Here is a 16,489-nt window from a genome sequence, read left to right as displayed (position 1 = left end):
ATGTAGTGTGGGTTTATATTCTAACAGAGGAACAAAAGCCCCCATTGTTCTACCTTTTCTGTAAAGCAAGGATAGGAGAGCTACCTTGTAAGGAGGAACACTAAGGCAGCTTGGTCCTGGCAGTCTGGATTTGGAGACTCAGCCATTTACGAGTTTCTGGGACAGCCAGCTGCCTAGAGCACCTGAGGACCCTGGGGTCCATAGGATGGTGCAGCCCTCCTGCAGGGAGGAGGACGCTCCAGTCCCATGAGAAGCCGAGCTTACATGCAGCCCTTCTGATGGGAGAAAGTGGTCTCGGGTCCCTGCTAGCTCACTGTGCAGGCAATCAGAGTGAGCTCCAGAGTCAGTTTCACACCAGTTGGTTTGTGCCCTACACTTAGTGAGAAGCCTACAGCCAGGAAGCCATAAACTTACCATAGTGGCTTTCCAAGAGTCCCTTCACCTCTCTAACCATAATTTGATGTTCTAGTACTTATCCTTCTTTGCAGTTTGTTAGGGAATCAAATGAGTGACTTGTAGCCAGACAACTAAAATGGGAGGCTGGCAATTAACCTGCAATAATTTTCAGCACTCTGATTTTAGAATTAAAAGAGAGGTCATACAGGTAATGTTGATATTTTTCCCAAAATAAATGTATCTTCCAAAATAACCCCAGTATTTGGGCCAATGGGCCAATATAAATTCAGCCCATTCTTCTAAGCCTCCTAATCCTAGACCCAGTGTAATGAAAAACTCACGCACAGAATAGTGAGCAGGGGGCATTTCAATACCTCCAGGCACTAAAAGGAGGAATGTGGACCAACACACATGAAAGATTAGCCAGACTTGTAAATAAAAAAACAATCATAATTGTGATCATGATAAAGGATGGCTGTGGCAAAAGACTGCTAGGCAGCCCCTTCTTTCTTACCAATATAACCCTAATTTTGCTTAGCCTTCACAGCCTTAGGACATGGATACCTCTAGTGCTTACCTGGCAGATTGTTATTCTAAGTCAATCGTGGTGATTCCACAGACTTACTTGTGATGTTATTCTGACGAAAGAGCTCTGAGAGAAGGGCCTCATGAAGCCCCTGGGCAAGGGTCTTCCTGTTTTGGGAAGAGGGTGACCGCTGAGAGCTGCTACACCACTTTTAGAGTTGCTGTGTGAACAGGTGATATTTGGGCCTGTGGCACTTTCTTGCAATCCAGGAAGCTGCTCACAATGAAGTCAATCTTCTGAGGGGGTCACAGTAGAAAGATGCAAACAACTTGGATCTTTGATGATATCAAGGAACTGCTGAAACCCTGAAATTGCCCAACTCGGGGGTCCCTGTGATGTGAAATAATAACTTCCTTATCTTTTAAGTCAGTTGAGTTGGTTTCTCTTACTTGCAGCCAAATACATTCCTAAGTGATGCACTCATTAAGGTTTGTTATTTTGCTCTTTAAACAGAAAATGTGAATTAAAACACTTCATTCTTGTAAGTAAAGAATTTATTATAATGGATGCAAAGGAATTTTTTAGTTTTAAGTCAAAAAAATCCTCTAAGATATAAATTACTACAATTATCTTTCTAAAGAATCTTGTTCTTACTACATTGCCATTCCTTTTGATATTATTTTTAAGCACATCTTTTTACAATCTATTGCCCAGTTAATTCAGTTTGGTGAGCAACAAATATTAAACACAGATTACCTTGGAGAATTTTGTGTTGTGTTGTGTTGTGTTGCAGTAGAATTACATTCAACTGTGCTGAAACCCACCAAACTCTTAGAGAGATCATATTTGTGGTCACCATAGTGTGTGTGGGAGGGGGTGGTGAGGACTTGGAGGCCGGGGAAAGAGAAATTAGAGAAAGGTGGTCGAAGCTACAAACTTCCAGTTATAAGGCAATATATGGTGAGGATGTAATGTACAACGTGAGGACCACAACTCTGCTGTGTGATACACAGCAAAGTTGTTAAGAAAGATCTAAGATCATCACAAGACGTTTCTTTGTTTTCTTTTTGTTGTATCTGAATGAGACGATAGATGTTAACTAAACCTATTGTGGTAATAATTTTACAATATATATAAACCAAACCATCATGCTGTCCATCTTAAACTTATACAGTGATGTATGTTCATTATTTTTCAATAAACCTGGAAGAAACAGAAAAGAAACAAAAGCATGGGCAGCTGCAGAAGCTTAGAGGTCTGAAACAGTCAAACCATTGCTTGGAATTCTTGGAAGAGGGGTATCTGGAAACAATGGAGGCTGCAGTTAAGATTGGAGGGAGAGCCAAAGGCAGAGGGGCTTCTGTTTCATTTTCAGTTTGGGATTCTGTGAGGAGCCTAGCTCACCAGGGAGGCTGCAGAGGAGTAGAAGTGGTGCTATGGCATGGCCAGACAGTGAGAGGGCCTGCGCAAGGCCTGCAGGTGAGCCGATATCCCATATGTCTCAGCGGCGGAACATGGAAGTGTGTGCAGAAAGGGCCCTAGGTCTGGAATGAGGGGGTGCAGTGCGTAAGCAGGTGATGTTGGGGCACACGCAAAGGCTGGGTGGGACCGATTGCATCACCGCTGAAGGCCACCTGGGTGTCATATCCAAGAAATGGTTATCTAATCCAAGGTCATGAAAATTTACACCCATATTTCTTCCTAAGTGTTTTAGCTCTTACATTTAGGTCTTTGATCTATTTTGAGTTTATTTTTACTTATAGTGGGAAGTTGAAGTCCAATATAAAAGATGGTCTCATAATTAATTTCACCTAACCTTTTTACTTTTTTTAAAGTGGCTACCAGAAAATTTTTAATCACATTGAGTTGCAGAGATCTGAAATAACCTGCTCAAGGTCACACAGCTGAAAAGTTTCAAACTCAGAAATCTGATCTTAACCATTACACTCTGGTGCCTTTTGCCAAATACACCAGACATTCATGTCGGCCGCTCAGTGGTTTCTATTCCTCTACAGGAGGTACTATATGCAAAGCAGAATTATAATCAGGAGATGGCTTTGTGAGTATCAAGTCAGAGGAAAGAGAGTCACTGACGTAAATTGAAAGGCTAATGGCATCAAGACCCCCAATGGGGTCAAAATATGCCCAGTGCAGTGATGGTGCAATTGAATTTGGGGAGTTATGGAACCCCTTCCCAGGGATACTGCCAACTTATGCCTCTTTGTGCTTGTGTTTATTTTCTTTTTAGTTGTTTCTGGAATGGCAGTTCCCCTTTCATTGATATAGTCCTTCTTTTTCTTTTTTTAAATTCTTATTGAAGTATCATTGATGTACAATCTTGTACTGGTTTCAAATATACAACAGTGGTTCAAAAGTTACTCATATTATTGAATCCTCATCCCCTTCTAGTGCGGTTACTATCTGTCAATGTAGAAACATGTTATGGATTCATTGACTATATTCTCCATACTGTACTACTATCCCAGTGACCAACTTATATTCTGATTGAGAATTTTTGTGCCCTTTTATCCCCCTCGCACTCCCCACCCACCCATCCCAATTCCTCTCCCATGGTAGTCACTAGTCATTTCTCAGTGTATGTAAGTCTACTGGTTTGTTCATTGTTTTGTTTTTGTTTTAGATAACACAAATAAGTGAAATCTTATGGTATTTGTTCCTCTCTACCTGGCTTATTTCACTGATTACAATACCCTCTAGATCTATCCATGTTGTTGCAAATGGCAAGATTTTTTATGGCTGAATAATATTCCATTGCATATATAAACCACATCTTCTTTATCCATTCATCTAATGATGGACATTTAGGTTGCTTCCATATCTTGGCTATTGTAAATAATGAGGCGATAAACATAAGGATGCATATGTCTTTTCAAATCAGGGATTTTGTTTTCTTTGGGTAAATTCCTATAAGTATAATTACTGAGTCGAATGTATTTCTATTTTAAGGAACCTCCATACTGCTTTCCATAACAGTTGTGCAATTTACATTCCCACCAACAGCGTAGGGGGGTTCCCATTGTCTACATTCTCACCAACACTTATTATTTCTTTCTTTTGGATGGTGGCCATTCTAACTGGTGTGAGGCAATATCTCATTTGTGGTTTTGATTTGCATTTCCCTAATGATTAGCAATGTGGAGCATCTTTTCATGTGCCTGTTGGCCATCTGAATTTCTTCTTTGGAGACATGTATTCAGGTCTTCCACTCATTTTTTAATTGGGTTATTTGGTTATTTGGGTGTTGAGGTATGAGTTATTTGTATATTTTGGATGTTAACCCCTTGTCGGATAAATTGCTTATGAATATATTCTCCCATACTATAGGTTGCCTTTTGTTCTGCTGATGGTGTCCTTTGCTGTACAGAAGCTATTTAGTTGACATAGTCCCACTTGCTCATTTTTGTTTTGTTTCCCTTGCTTGAGGAGATGCATTCAGGAAAAAATTGCTCATACTTATGTTCAGGAGATTTTTGCCAATGTTTTCTTTTAAGAGTTTTATGGTTTCATGTCTTACATTCAGGTCTTTGATCCATTTCAAGTTTACTTTTGTGCATGGGGTTAGACAGTAATTTGGTTTCATTCTCTTACATGTAGCTGTCCAGTTTTCCCAGCACCAGTTATTAATGAGGCTGTCTTTTCCCCATGATATATTCATAGCTCTTTTATCATATATTAGTTGACCATATATGCATAGGTTTATATAGTCCTTCTGATAGCATAATACCTACAACCATGTTCTTGCTCTTCCTGTTTTGAGTCTAGAAAATATTTTGCATTTATGCTGACCAGTTGGATGCCCTCCTCCACTGGACCTTGGCTTGATTGGTCAAAGCAGGGAGCTCTGACTGACCACAGTCCAGCTTCCTTTCCCCTTTCATAACTAATCTAAGTCCTGAGATGTTTATGCCTACATATTTTATGCCTATGTATGCCTGCCTACATATGCCCATCCCACTATTCTGTAATTATCTGTTTATCTATCTCTTTCCCCACTTGACTGTGCTTCACCCTCAGGACCATGTCTGATCACCACAGTTTGCTCAGCCCTTAGCAAAGTCCGTGGTGCCAGAAGCACCCAGTAAATGTTTTCTGAAGGAGTCAGAGAGGAAACTAGTTTACCTTAGTTGCTTTTCTTCGAAACAGTGTGGGAAAGTTACACAGCCAAGTTTCCTAACTTATACGTTGGGGTGATAACACCTGTTTGTAAAGGTTATTGAGATAGTGCTGGGGAGGGGGAGCAGATATGAGGAGGCTGTGCCACAGGAGTGTGAGGAAGAAGTAATAACGACAGTATTACTAATAGTTACAGCATTTCAATAGCTGTCACATACTAAGTGTTTTATACCACTATTCATTATTTCCAACTCTTTGAGGAAAGGATTAGTGAACCCATCGTGCAGATAACAAAACTAAGATTCAAGAAGTAAAGCTGGGATTCAGAGCGTGACGTGGAGGCTGAGCATGGGCATTCGAGTGCCCATCTCACAGGAGAGCTTGGTAGCTGGCTCCGGTGAGCCATCATGAAGAAGACCGTGTCTCGGCTGTCCTCCTTTAGCACCTATCCTTAATAACTTGGGGTGACGCACAGACCTGAGAAGGAAGCTGACTCAGACATCTAAAGTTGCTGGTGCAGAGCAGGAGAGAAGAGGCCCCTGGTTTGGGGAAGTACAAACCAGACTAGCCACAGGGAGCTAATCCACAGCGAGGGAGAGAGGTCAGGAGGGAAAGGAGAGCTGGGAGGCTGCAAAGCAGCGAGGCAGGGTGACAGACAGCAACAGAGATGCTGCTCTGTAATGTGATGAGGCAGCGGCCTGGCCAAAGCTATTCTGGTCGGCACTCACTGGAGCTGGTGAAGTACAGTGTGGACAGGTCCTGTTCTTTTCCTCAGGGTTACAGAGGTGAGTCCACATCTCAGGCTCCGTGTATCTGTGTGTATGCACGCATGCACACACACACACACCTGGATACTGATACTGAACTTTCTTCCATTCTAAGTTTTACCTATGTATTTCCTAATGTCTCTAAGAGAAGTTGTGGGCTATTGTATTCATCAAACAGGGGGTATAGTTCAGAGTTGGTGGGGAGGCAGAGAATAAGTAACTGAGGAATGTAGCACTGGCCACACTGACGAATTAGTCCCAAGTTGCAGAGGCATTTGGTCGGAAGCTGTGATCCTTCTAGTGCATCTAGGCAATGTTGCTTAGTGGTTGAAGGCAGGGGCTTGGGTCTACCCATGGCTCCACCTTTTACCATCTACATAAGCTTAATTATTTTCCCATATCGGAGTCTATTTCCTGAACTGTGAAGTGAGAACAGTATTCACACCCACCACATGGGGGTGCAGAGAAGGCTACGTGAAAAAGGACTTCTCTGTGTGCAACTGGCCCTTGGCAAGCGGACACAGTATTCTCTTCTTTTTCAGCCTGCCCAGAGGTTAATGGTGTGGTATGTTCCCAGTTTGTTTGTAGGCTTCTTATTCAGATGACTTTGGATTTTGATAAGCTGGGTTTGAAAAGATTAACAGATTGAAACACTTAGTGAAAAATAAAAAAGCTAAGTTTACGGGCTTTCTTCTAGAGCTGGAATAAAGGGATCACAGTTTTTGGGAAGCTGGTTAAATGGGTTCAGGGATATACCAGGCTCTAGAGCAGCATTTTTCTGTACCTCTGGGGCACATCTAGGCCTGACACTGTCATGAGGGCCCTCACACATGCGTACCTGGGGAGGCAAAGCTCTGCAGGGGATTTAGCCATTCCCAAACATTGTGGCCAGCCATGTCGCCTAAGGCTTGAGAGCACTATTCAAATATGACATAGCAATGTATCAAGACTATGGGCCTGCCCATGACAAGGTGAGGGAAAATGGGGTGAGGGTCTCTGAGAGTTTCATCTTTCTCTCCCTTTAACTGGGGCTTGCACAGTGCTTGCTAGAAGCAGAAGGACAGTTCTGGGCACTTTCAGCTGGCTGAATCCCAAGACAGGGAAGGGGACAGCTCTGGCCTTTCAACTGGAAGGGCCTTGTGGACTCATCCAGTCCAGCCTCACAAAGGCTCAAGAGCCACCAGTGCTTATTTGGAATCTCTTGTCCAAGTAAGTGATAGGGGAGCCCACCCAGCACCCACAGCACCCTCAGTGGGGGCTCTCCATGATGACAGGATGGACGGGGTGCACCCAGGAATGTGAGAGAGAAGCTTTAAGAGGATCTTTTCTCTTTCAAACCTAAGCAAGGAAAGTCAGAGGAAGATGCAAGCCATGTGCCATTTTCTGCTGCCTGTGGACCAACTAAGCAAAATGATAAACAGGCCAAGACTTATCTTTCTCCTGATTCATGAACCTGAATTTGTCCTTGTAGTATTTGATGTAGTCAATTAATAAAATGCTTACATTTGCCTTTTATAATAAGCAGGTAAATTTCCCCATAACATGTCCTAAGTGACTGTGCCTTTGAAATGAGTGTGACCCTCTGTGGGTGATTTTTGTATCGCTTGATAGAGAGTAGTGTTGAATATCCCTGCTCTTCCCTTACATTTATCCAGCAGGCCTCCTAGAGAAACTGATCTGATAGATCCCCTCTTTGAAAACTTTTCTTTGCTTAGTTGTATCTGACAGAGATGCTGAGATGTTTTGCCAGTTCCCAGGAAACCAGTGGGGAAGACAGAGTCGCTGCCTGAGGTGCCCCAGCAAGCCAGCAAGCCGTGGCTTTCTCTGGCATAATGCAAGCCCATAAGAGCTGTGTGATCCCAGGTAAGTCATACAACCTCTCTGTATATCAGCGGCTTTATTTCAGCAACGGGAACAGTCACTGCCACCCTGCCTGCCTTACATGGTTATTGTGGGGGACGAGCTGGCATAATGTACGACAAATCGCTTTATAGAGGCAACAAGCCATACAGGTGCACAGGGTCATTATTGTGTGTTATGGCTGACTGCCCTCAAATGGAGTCAGTCTGGAAAATTTCATTTCCCCAGGTGAAAACATATTTGTATCCAAGTTGGTTAAATCCCATCAAGGACTAGGGGACAAAAGCCTAGGTCTTCTGCCCTCACTGGACAATGGAATTGCCTCTTGGAGACAATTGTGAATGTTATCTCTGTACCTCCTAGTACTAAAAAATATTTCTAGACTGTATGTCCTTGGGTTTGGAAATCATTACCCAAAAGTTTTTTCCGCTGAAGTTCTGCAGCACTACCCAGCACCTCCCCAGAGCTGCCCTGCATGGAGCTCAGATACAAGAGCTCTGTGGAATGCCAGACACAGAAATTGCCTCTGGTTGAAGAGAACGTCAGGAAAGATGCAGGGACTTCAGAGGGGGGAGCTGGGAAGACTTCACTATATTGACCAGTCTACTCATAGTGTCATAAATACTAAAGCTGGAAAATTATCTAGAGCAAACTTGTCATTTTAAGATGAGACGATTACAGCTCAAAATAAGTTAAGTTAGCAAAATAAGTTTAGTAATAGGTTAAGAAGTCATTTTTGGAAAACTTAGTTTTCCTGATTTCCAGACCAATGTTCTTCCCATTACATCATTAATAATATGAACATCAACGATCACAACAGCTAGTATTGAACAATGAGTGTGTGTTACACCTTGTGCTAAGCTATGCACAGACACTCATTCATTTAACTTCTACACCAAAGCAGTGAGGCATTTCATTATTGTTCCCATTTTTCAGATGAGAGAAATGAAGTTGAGAAATATTAATTACTTTCCCAAGGCCAGGCTATTGATATTTAAATCAGTCCACATTATAGAGAGTAAAGAGGGGTATGTGCATTGTGGTTATTAAAAGCACTGTTTGTACATTTTTGAAAAACTTAGAAATGAAAAATCACCCTGTACCCCAAATATCAAGGACCCTAAAATACTCTGAATTGAGTGGTCACACCACACTCATCCTGACTTTATATTCACAAGATCAACTGGAAACAAGGGTGTGTCACTTCCACATTCTTCCGCATGCCAAGCTTTTAGAATTTAGATATGAGATGAGTCATAAGAGAAATGTGCAGGCTTTGGCCACAGTGGAAATGCTCATTTCCCCAACTGCTCAGCATCAAAACATTGAGGCCAACTATTTTTATGTGCTAGGAATGTTAAAAGCATTTTTCAGTCTTGGCGCTGCTTTTAAAATAATTAAGGCAGTGTGGGTTCATTTTTAAAATTCTATACTCAGGCTTCTCCCCTCGCTTTTTGGGAGTTGTGATGAGAAACTCACTAAGCCTACAGTTATCAGTTGCCACAACAAATTTTCCTGCTCCCTAATCTTGACATTCCTATTTTTCTAACTTTTGCTTAAAACCGTAACTCCTCTATAAAGTCTTTCTATACTCTGGCACCAGTTATAGAGTTTGACTTTAAAATTTCTGAACATGTATTTAATTATAACACAAAAGATCAAAGAACATTTTCTAGAAATTCTTTCTTCCCTGAAAAATTCAAGTTACATTATGCAATGCTATAAACAAATGTCCTGAAAGCACCAGAGTTAAGTCCCTGAAATTTCTCCATTACAAAATAAAGCAGAAAAAGAAGAAACAGCAGTATCTGTAATCAGCCCAAGTTCTTTAAGCCCAAAGAGAGATTGGAGGAAACTTGACAAGAATGGGAGAAAAAAAATCTTACAAAATCAATCCTGTAGTTATTATTGGCTGTGATTGGAATGCAGTGTATAACACCGATGGGAAAGAGGGTCATGATGTTCATTTAACAGGGCACTGAAAGAGAATGAGCTGTGATAACTGGAGTCTACACTCTCGCTCTTGCTTTCTTTGTCTCTTCCATTCATTTATCTATGTGTTCATGTATCTGTCCATGCCCAGCATTAACAGACTTTAGTCCCACTTCCCTCTCACCCTGCATCCTATCCACACTACTCAGATTATGAGAAGGCAGTGTGCTCTCTCCTCCTTTCCACTGGCAGCGTCCTCTACCTGAAACACAGTTAGCCTTGCTTTCTTCTATCCCATCCCCTGGCTAATTCCTAATTACTGTCAAGACTCATTTCAGGCCATTCTTCTATCTAGAAAGCATTCCCTGGCTTCTCTTCCCTCCCTGGTCTAGGTTAAGAACAGCACTCATATATTCCAGAGCATCTTTTTGCAGGCCCCTTTTTGGCTCTGATCCCTCTGTAATGTGATAGCAACAGAAACTGTTTACCATTATTAAACATTCATCAGGCTCTGAGCTAAAAAGCTTTATAGGCATTACCTTGCATAATCCTTACAACAACCTTTGGTGGTAGGTCCCAAGGAGCTTGGAAAGGAAAGCAACTTGCCCAAGGGTGCAACTAGTAAATAAGAGGGACAGAATTCAAAGTCATGGATTTGAACTCCTAAACCTGTGCTTTTACCCACTGCCCTGTATAACTTCAGTTTCTTTGCCCTAGACCATATACATTTTAAGGGCGGAAACACTCCTTATCTTTGTGTCTACAGCATCTAGCACAATGACTGCCACAGAGGGGGAAAAAAAGTTTGCTGAATGAATGCAAATGATTGACTGACTGAGTGGTGGAGACAAGGAGCTAAAGGGAGGTGAGAAATTGGGAAGAGCAATCAGAGTGCTCCTTGAATTTTGGTAAGTAGGGAGAAAGAAAAAGAACCAATAAGGTGATAGCTAGACAGATGTACAAGATAGAGGGCTCTGTGTGTGTGTGTGTGTGTGTGTGTACAGGTGGAAGGGAATTAATTGCACTTCTAGGCTGAAGAAAAAGAGCTGGTAAGTAGTTAGTCTGAAGACATAGAAGAGAAGGGGGTCTGGTGATAGAGCATGTTCCCAGAGCTCATGCAAGGAGATGAGATCAAGCAAGAGCTTGGATGTTTGAATCAGCCCATGGGGATCATATGCCCACTGTAAGTTCCAATTTTTACCTCATAATATTTCTCAAAGGATGTATCTTCTTGAGGTTTCCACTTAAGAAAGTGTTTAAACAATTTTATTATTGCATAAATGAATGAAATAAAATCATATTAATCTAATTAACCTGTTTCACCCACATTTGCAGCAGCTGCTCTAAAGGTCAAATCTGAAACTGGTTAGGTAACAAGACTGGATAGCGCACCGAATCTGAGAAAATGAAGGTGCCCTAGAGGTCAGAGAGTCCAAATCTTCACTGTGCAAAAGAGAAAACTGAGGCCCAGAGAATAGGTAAGTGACCCAGATTACACAGTTACTGAGTGGCAGCAGAGTTGTGCTTGGGCCCTAAATCTTCAGACTGAGACTGGGGTTCATGAGCCGAGTTGGATAGAAAGGGCAGCCACCCTTAGCTTTTTGCAAATTACCTTGAAAGGCTATTGTAGTGGTCAAAATAGAATGTGTAAAGCACAGCACACATTATCTGGCACATGATAGATGCTTAAAATGTGGCTGTCAACTGTGTGACTCCACACTGAACAGGTGTGTTTGCGCATGTGTGTTCACCTGCATCAAGGCATCGGTTACCCAGGCAAGCCTCCCATTCCATTCAGACATATAGGAAAGGATTTTTGGTTACTTTTAAAATCAGTTTGGCACTCATAGTGATTGTAACCTGAAATAGCAAAGTTTCGATATTCCATCTAGGAACAGCTATGCATGTGATTTTGCTGACAAAACCCATCTGCACCTGCAAGAACAAGGCTCAAATCCTGGGTGAGGATGGATCTTTCACCAAGTGCAGCTTGAGGCCCACTGAGAAATACTGCCCGACCCAGCAAACTTACCACAATGAGAAACACTTCTGTGCCTGTGCTCTGCTCTTCCAGCCCCACATCCCTCAGCCTGCAGGACGCCGTGTTCAGGCAGGTTGGCTGGCTCTACTCTCTTCATTTTCCATGGTCTCCCCAGCAGGACTGCTGCAATTCCCACAGCAGGGACTGAAAGAGAGAGGCCTTAGGAGGTCTAGGAGGGGCCAGGTGAGCTTGCTGGCTTGTGAGCCAGAGCCGGATAGCTCAGGGCTTCACTGACTTCTGAGGTTTACGCATGTTTGTCCAGATCTCTGGGGTCCTAACACTGCACGGCCTAAGAGCTGCCCATGGTGCCTTCTGCCCACAGCCTCTGGTTTGTTCACTGTACGCATTATGCCCCTCCCGCGGCTGCCCTGTGCCAGAGCCGCCAGCAGAGCCGCTGTGGCTGGACCAGAAGGCCCCAGGCTCCAGGCTTCACTTCCTCGTCCACCTGCTCCAACCCTTCCCTTTCCTGGGACTTCCCAGCCTCACCCCTTTTGTCATCGCCCCCAGATTCTTCTTCCTTTCTGGTTTTCAAGTAGCTTCTCAATGCAGATTCTTCAGATCAACCCCCCTCAGCATCATGCTGGCAGCCGAACAGTATCAGACCTGGCCCAATGGCCAGACCTCGTTCAGACCAACAGCCCAGACTTCAGGGAGGTGGACGGGCTTTGGACGATCTCTAAGTTCCATTTCTGCAGCAGACACGGCTATTGCATCCCCCTCCCGCCACCCAGTATCCTCTTCCAAGACAGGCTGGCTTTAAATGACTAGTGCTAGAACTGTACTTATATTTAATTTCCAGCCACCTAGACACACACAGTCCCTATCAGCACAGAACCTTCATCAACCCTTTTAGTCTGAGGCCATCTAGACCTTAACCCAGTTATGTAAACTGCTCGCCTTTAGAGTGTATTCTTAAAAATTGAGATACTTTTAATCAAGTAAGCTAAAAAAGAAGGCAATTGAATATTAGTAACTCAAATCTTTGTATCAGTCTGTCTGTATATATGTTCTTATGAAAAGTGTTGCTAACTGTAGTTATTATGTCTCAATCTGTATGTTTGTGTCTAAGTGTGTAAATGAAAAATATTTTTCTACCTCCAGATGGTATAAATAAAAATTGATTTAGAGACAAGCACTTGTGAAAATTGAGCATTCTAAAACTTCCAGAAAATTCTAATAGAAAACATTAAGCATTAATGCTAATTTAAGTTGAACTGAAATAGGCATGTCCATTTATTCCTAATTGCTGCACTTATCCTTGCAACGTATGTCCAATAAAGTGGGTGCTTTGATTGCTCTCAATCACCGGAAAGAGACGCTTTAGGCCCCTCTTGGTGGTTTGCTGATCTGCACAACGTACAGAGCACTGCTTTCTGGATCAGCTGACTTCTTCAAAGGTCAATGGCAAGCCCCACCAACGGGCTACAGCCCACATTGTCTTTTGTCCCAAGTGCAACAAACGCTGATGTAGCCATTGGGCCACATCAGAGGCAGGCTTTCCTTCTAGCCAGAGCACCTGGGCCTATGCGTCTGCTTCATCACTCCCTGGGGATGCCAAAGGCAAATGGCCAGTCACATGATATATGGTAGGTGTCTGTGCCACACCACTCCATGGCCTTTGGGTCCAGTCTCTCACCCACCCCACGACAGAATAGGTGGTTATTACCTTGGTCGGAGATTTTCCGGTGATGGGCTCCATAGGCAACAAGGCGTGGTACACAGCAGCCAGTTGCTTCTCTTATCAAGATGTACCAGACCTCTGCTCCTTTCCATAGTTGTGACCAGGCTCCAGCCAGCAGCAGAAGCAGCAGCAGTGGCAGAAGCAGTAGCCTTAGGCTCGGGCCACGGGCCGGGGTCGGCGTGTCCAGCAGCGGTGGTGGCGCCTCCAAGATTACATGAGTGTAGACACACGCGAGCGCCACTTCTCCCCATCATTTCTTGGGGCGGCCCTCCCCAAGGCCACATCCACTATGACAGATTTCGGGTTCAGAGGAATCCTACTGATTGCGCCAGATGTCAGTCTGGGGAAATAAAATCCTGGGGCAAAATACCTCTAGAAACCGAAATCAGTCAAAGGAAGAAACTTTAAAACCAGTTTATTGCTTACAAACTGCAGTCCGGCTCATCTCCCTCTCCTGCTTCAGCAGCAACAAAACCGGCCCTCCCTTCACCTCTCAGGTACAGCTAAGCCCTCCGTTGCCCAGGTAATTACCCATTGATATGGAGATGACCTTCTCTTCACCACTGAGGAATATGCAAATCAACTAAAGCCATGCTTCTCTCCACCCTTGAGCTCCTGTTGATATGCATATGTATGAAAGCCAAGCGAAATATTCTGGATAAATTACTATTTTACCCACACACTCTCATCAAGTATGAGAATGCTTATTTTCTTACATCATCATCAACCTGGTATTATTAACATTTTATATCTTTGCCAATTTGATAGACAAATAAAGACTATTTTTATTTGTTTTTCATAGTTGTGGGTAAAATTGAAACATTTCCAGAATTTCTCGCCTGGATTTGGTGCATCTGCGTATCAACAGGCATTCAGAGGTGGAAAGAAGTAGGCTTTAGTGCATTTGCATCCTTCCTCAGGGGTGGAGAAGTTCATCTCCATATCAATGGGTGGTGTGGCTGCTTGAGCAGGAGAGAGAGATGGGCCCAACTGCAGTTTTTTAAGCAATGAACGGGTTTTAAACTTTATTTCTCCCTTTGACTGATTTTGGTTTTTAGAGGTATTTTGCCCCCGGATTTCCTTTCCCCGGACTTACAATAGTTCAGCTAAGCATCTTTTTAAAACATATTTATCAGATAAATCTTTTTCTTCCTTTTAATTTAACTCCATATATGAATTTTTGACCACGTTTCTATTAGACTGTTCATTCTTTAAATCATTTTTTGAAGTTTAAAAAATATACTATGGGCACTATTCCTGTCATATATTTTACAAACACTATTTTCCTTGTCTTTTTTTTGTTTCCATTTTTATTGTGTTTTTTTTCTATACAGAAATATTAACATTTAAATAAGCGAGCTAGTTAACCTTTCCTTCACAGTTTTTTTTTTCATTGTTAAGATACCTCAGTCTCTGAAGTTACCTGTTTTAAATTCCTTTCTCCCAGCCCAGCCCTACCCTAGTCAGTAGTGTTAGTCTGGGTTTACATTAAATAAGTGATATTACTATCCAGGCCTCCATTTCTAAATACATTCTTTGAGTCAATGAAATTCAAGTGTACTTTTTTAACCTTGCATTTAAAAGAAATTCGTATTGGGTTACTGAAGGGGTAGTAACATAAAGGAAAGTTTCTGGGCCATGCCTGGTGTGATTAGGTAAACATGCATGCAATACTCAAAAGTACAGAGGAATAAGCAATAAAACCTGGTAGACCACTCACGAAAATGCCATTTATTGTCTTGCAATTTAAGTGAAACTGAAGAAACAAACCCTTCCCAAGACCTCATTCCTCTGCTTCCCACAATGGCTAGATCCTCACGGTTTTTATCTTTGCTTTGTGAAAACTATCTTTTCCCCTTCATAGCTGATTTCTAATTCTACTTTTCCTTTTAGCTTTTCCTGATCCTCACTGTCTTTACCAGGCTTGCCTTTTATCATTGCAAACTTCCTTACAATTTGAATGTGGGGCTGAGGGGTGGATGGAACAGGCTGCCTTGGGAAACTTTGAGCTTCCCAGGTGGAAAGTATTCAAGTTGAACACCTGTCAGGAGAGAGTGGGGCAGGAATTCTAAGGAGTAGAGTTTTAATATTCTTTTCAAAACAAAGATATTGTTCCAATTAAGCCTTAGCACATGCATACACTGACTCAAGGACTTAAAAACTATTCTGCATGTTAGGAAATTCTGTGCCACCTCATAATTCCATCTTGTTGTTGATCAGGCCACTTTTAATTTCTAGTTTTATCCAGTGCCAGGTAGATGTGTTTGCCACATTTGTAAAGGCCTAATTATTTAAAAAAAAGAAAAAAAAGGGAAAAAAAATGGAATGAAATATATCTGCACTTGAGTTTATACACACAGGAAAATCTGGAAGGGTAAATATCAAAACATCACAGTGTTTATCTGAGATGTAAAATTATGGATGATTTCAATGCTTAATTTTTGTTATTCTCAATGTTTCAGATTTTCTACAAGAAAACAAGATTCATATTTACAATTGAATGTCTATCTGATGCCGGGGTTCTTGTTTGCGGAGCTGAAGAATGAGCTTCACAAACAGTCAAGGTAGGAGAGCAAGGTACAGGCTTTTATTTCCAGATAAAGTGAAAGGACAGAGCTCCCGGCTCACGCCAGGAGGGGATGAAGGGCCCCCACCAGTAAGATGGCAAACTTCTGGCTTCTCTTCGGGGTCCTCAGTTCCCGCCAGCGCCACCTGAAGCCCAATCACCTCTCGCTCCCCTCCCAATCCCAGCACCTAGCCAACAGCCACCAGCCCCGTAGAAGTGACACCTCAATCAATTCATACCCCTTCCTATATAACCCAGCACCTTTCCCTAATAAAGCGGAACTCTCCAGTGAATTGCTGCTATGTGTCACTCCTTTCCTTTCATTGGTGCTGAAACCCGGGAGACGGGACACCCCAACTGGGCCCCGTCTTCCCCCCCGACACCAGCAGCAGCTTGCCCTCGTCCTCTTTTTCCGGCGCTGGCTCATCACACTCACCACTCCTCTCTGGCCTTTAGGTAAGTTTTCCCCCCGGAGTGGGCCACTCTTCCCCGAGCTATCGCAGTGCCATTGACCGTGATCGTCTGGCAAGGCCCTGACGCTCGGGGATGAGGAGGGAACTCTCCCCGCCTCAGGCCTTCATGGCTG

The 16,489-nt window shown here is 42.9% G+C and overlaps 1 long non-coding RNA gene across 2 annotated transcripts; it reads left to right on the top strand.

Moving 5' to 3' along the window:
- Positions 1-5,753: 5,753 nt before the first annotated feature.
- Positions 5,754-16,174, top strand: LOC118967842 (uncharacterized). 2 transcript variants are annotated; one of them, XR_012124186.1, is made up of 4 exons: positions 5,754-5,841; positions 7,539-7,686; positions 10,951-11,093; positions 15,800-16,174. It is a non-coding gene; the product is annotated as an uncharacterized lncRNA (long non-coding RNA). The 2 variants fall into 2 exon arrangements; XR_005055114.2 differs by lacking the exon at positions 15,800-16,174 and adding an exon at positions 11,508-11,723.
- Positions 16,175-16,489: the final 315 nt, after the last annotated feature.

This window comes from Manis javanica, chromosome 2, assembly GCF_040802235.1.
Source record: "Manis javanica isolate MJ-LG chromosome 2, MJ_LKY, whole genome shotgun sequence".
NCBI classification, from domain to species: Eukaryota; Metazoa; Chordata; class Mammalia; order Pholidota; family Manidae; genus Manis; species Manis javanica.
The sequence above is the reverse complement of the archived record's forward strand: the minus strand, read 5'-3'. Positions and strand labels throughout refer to the sequence as shown.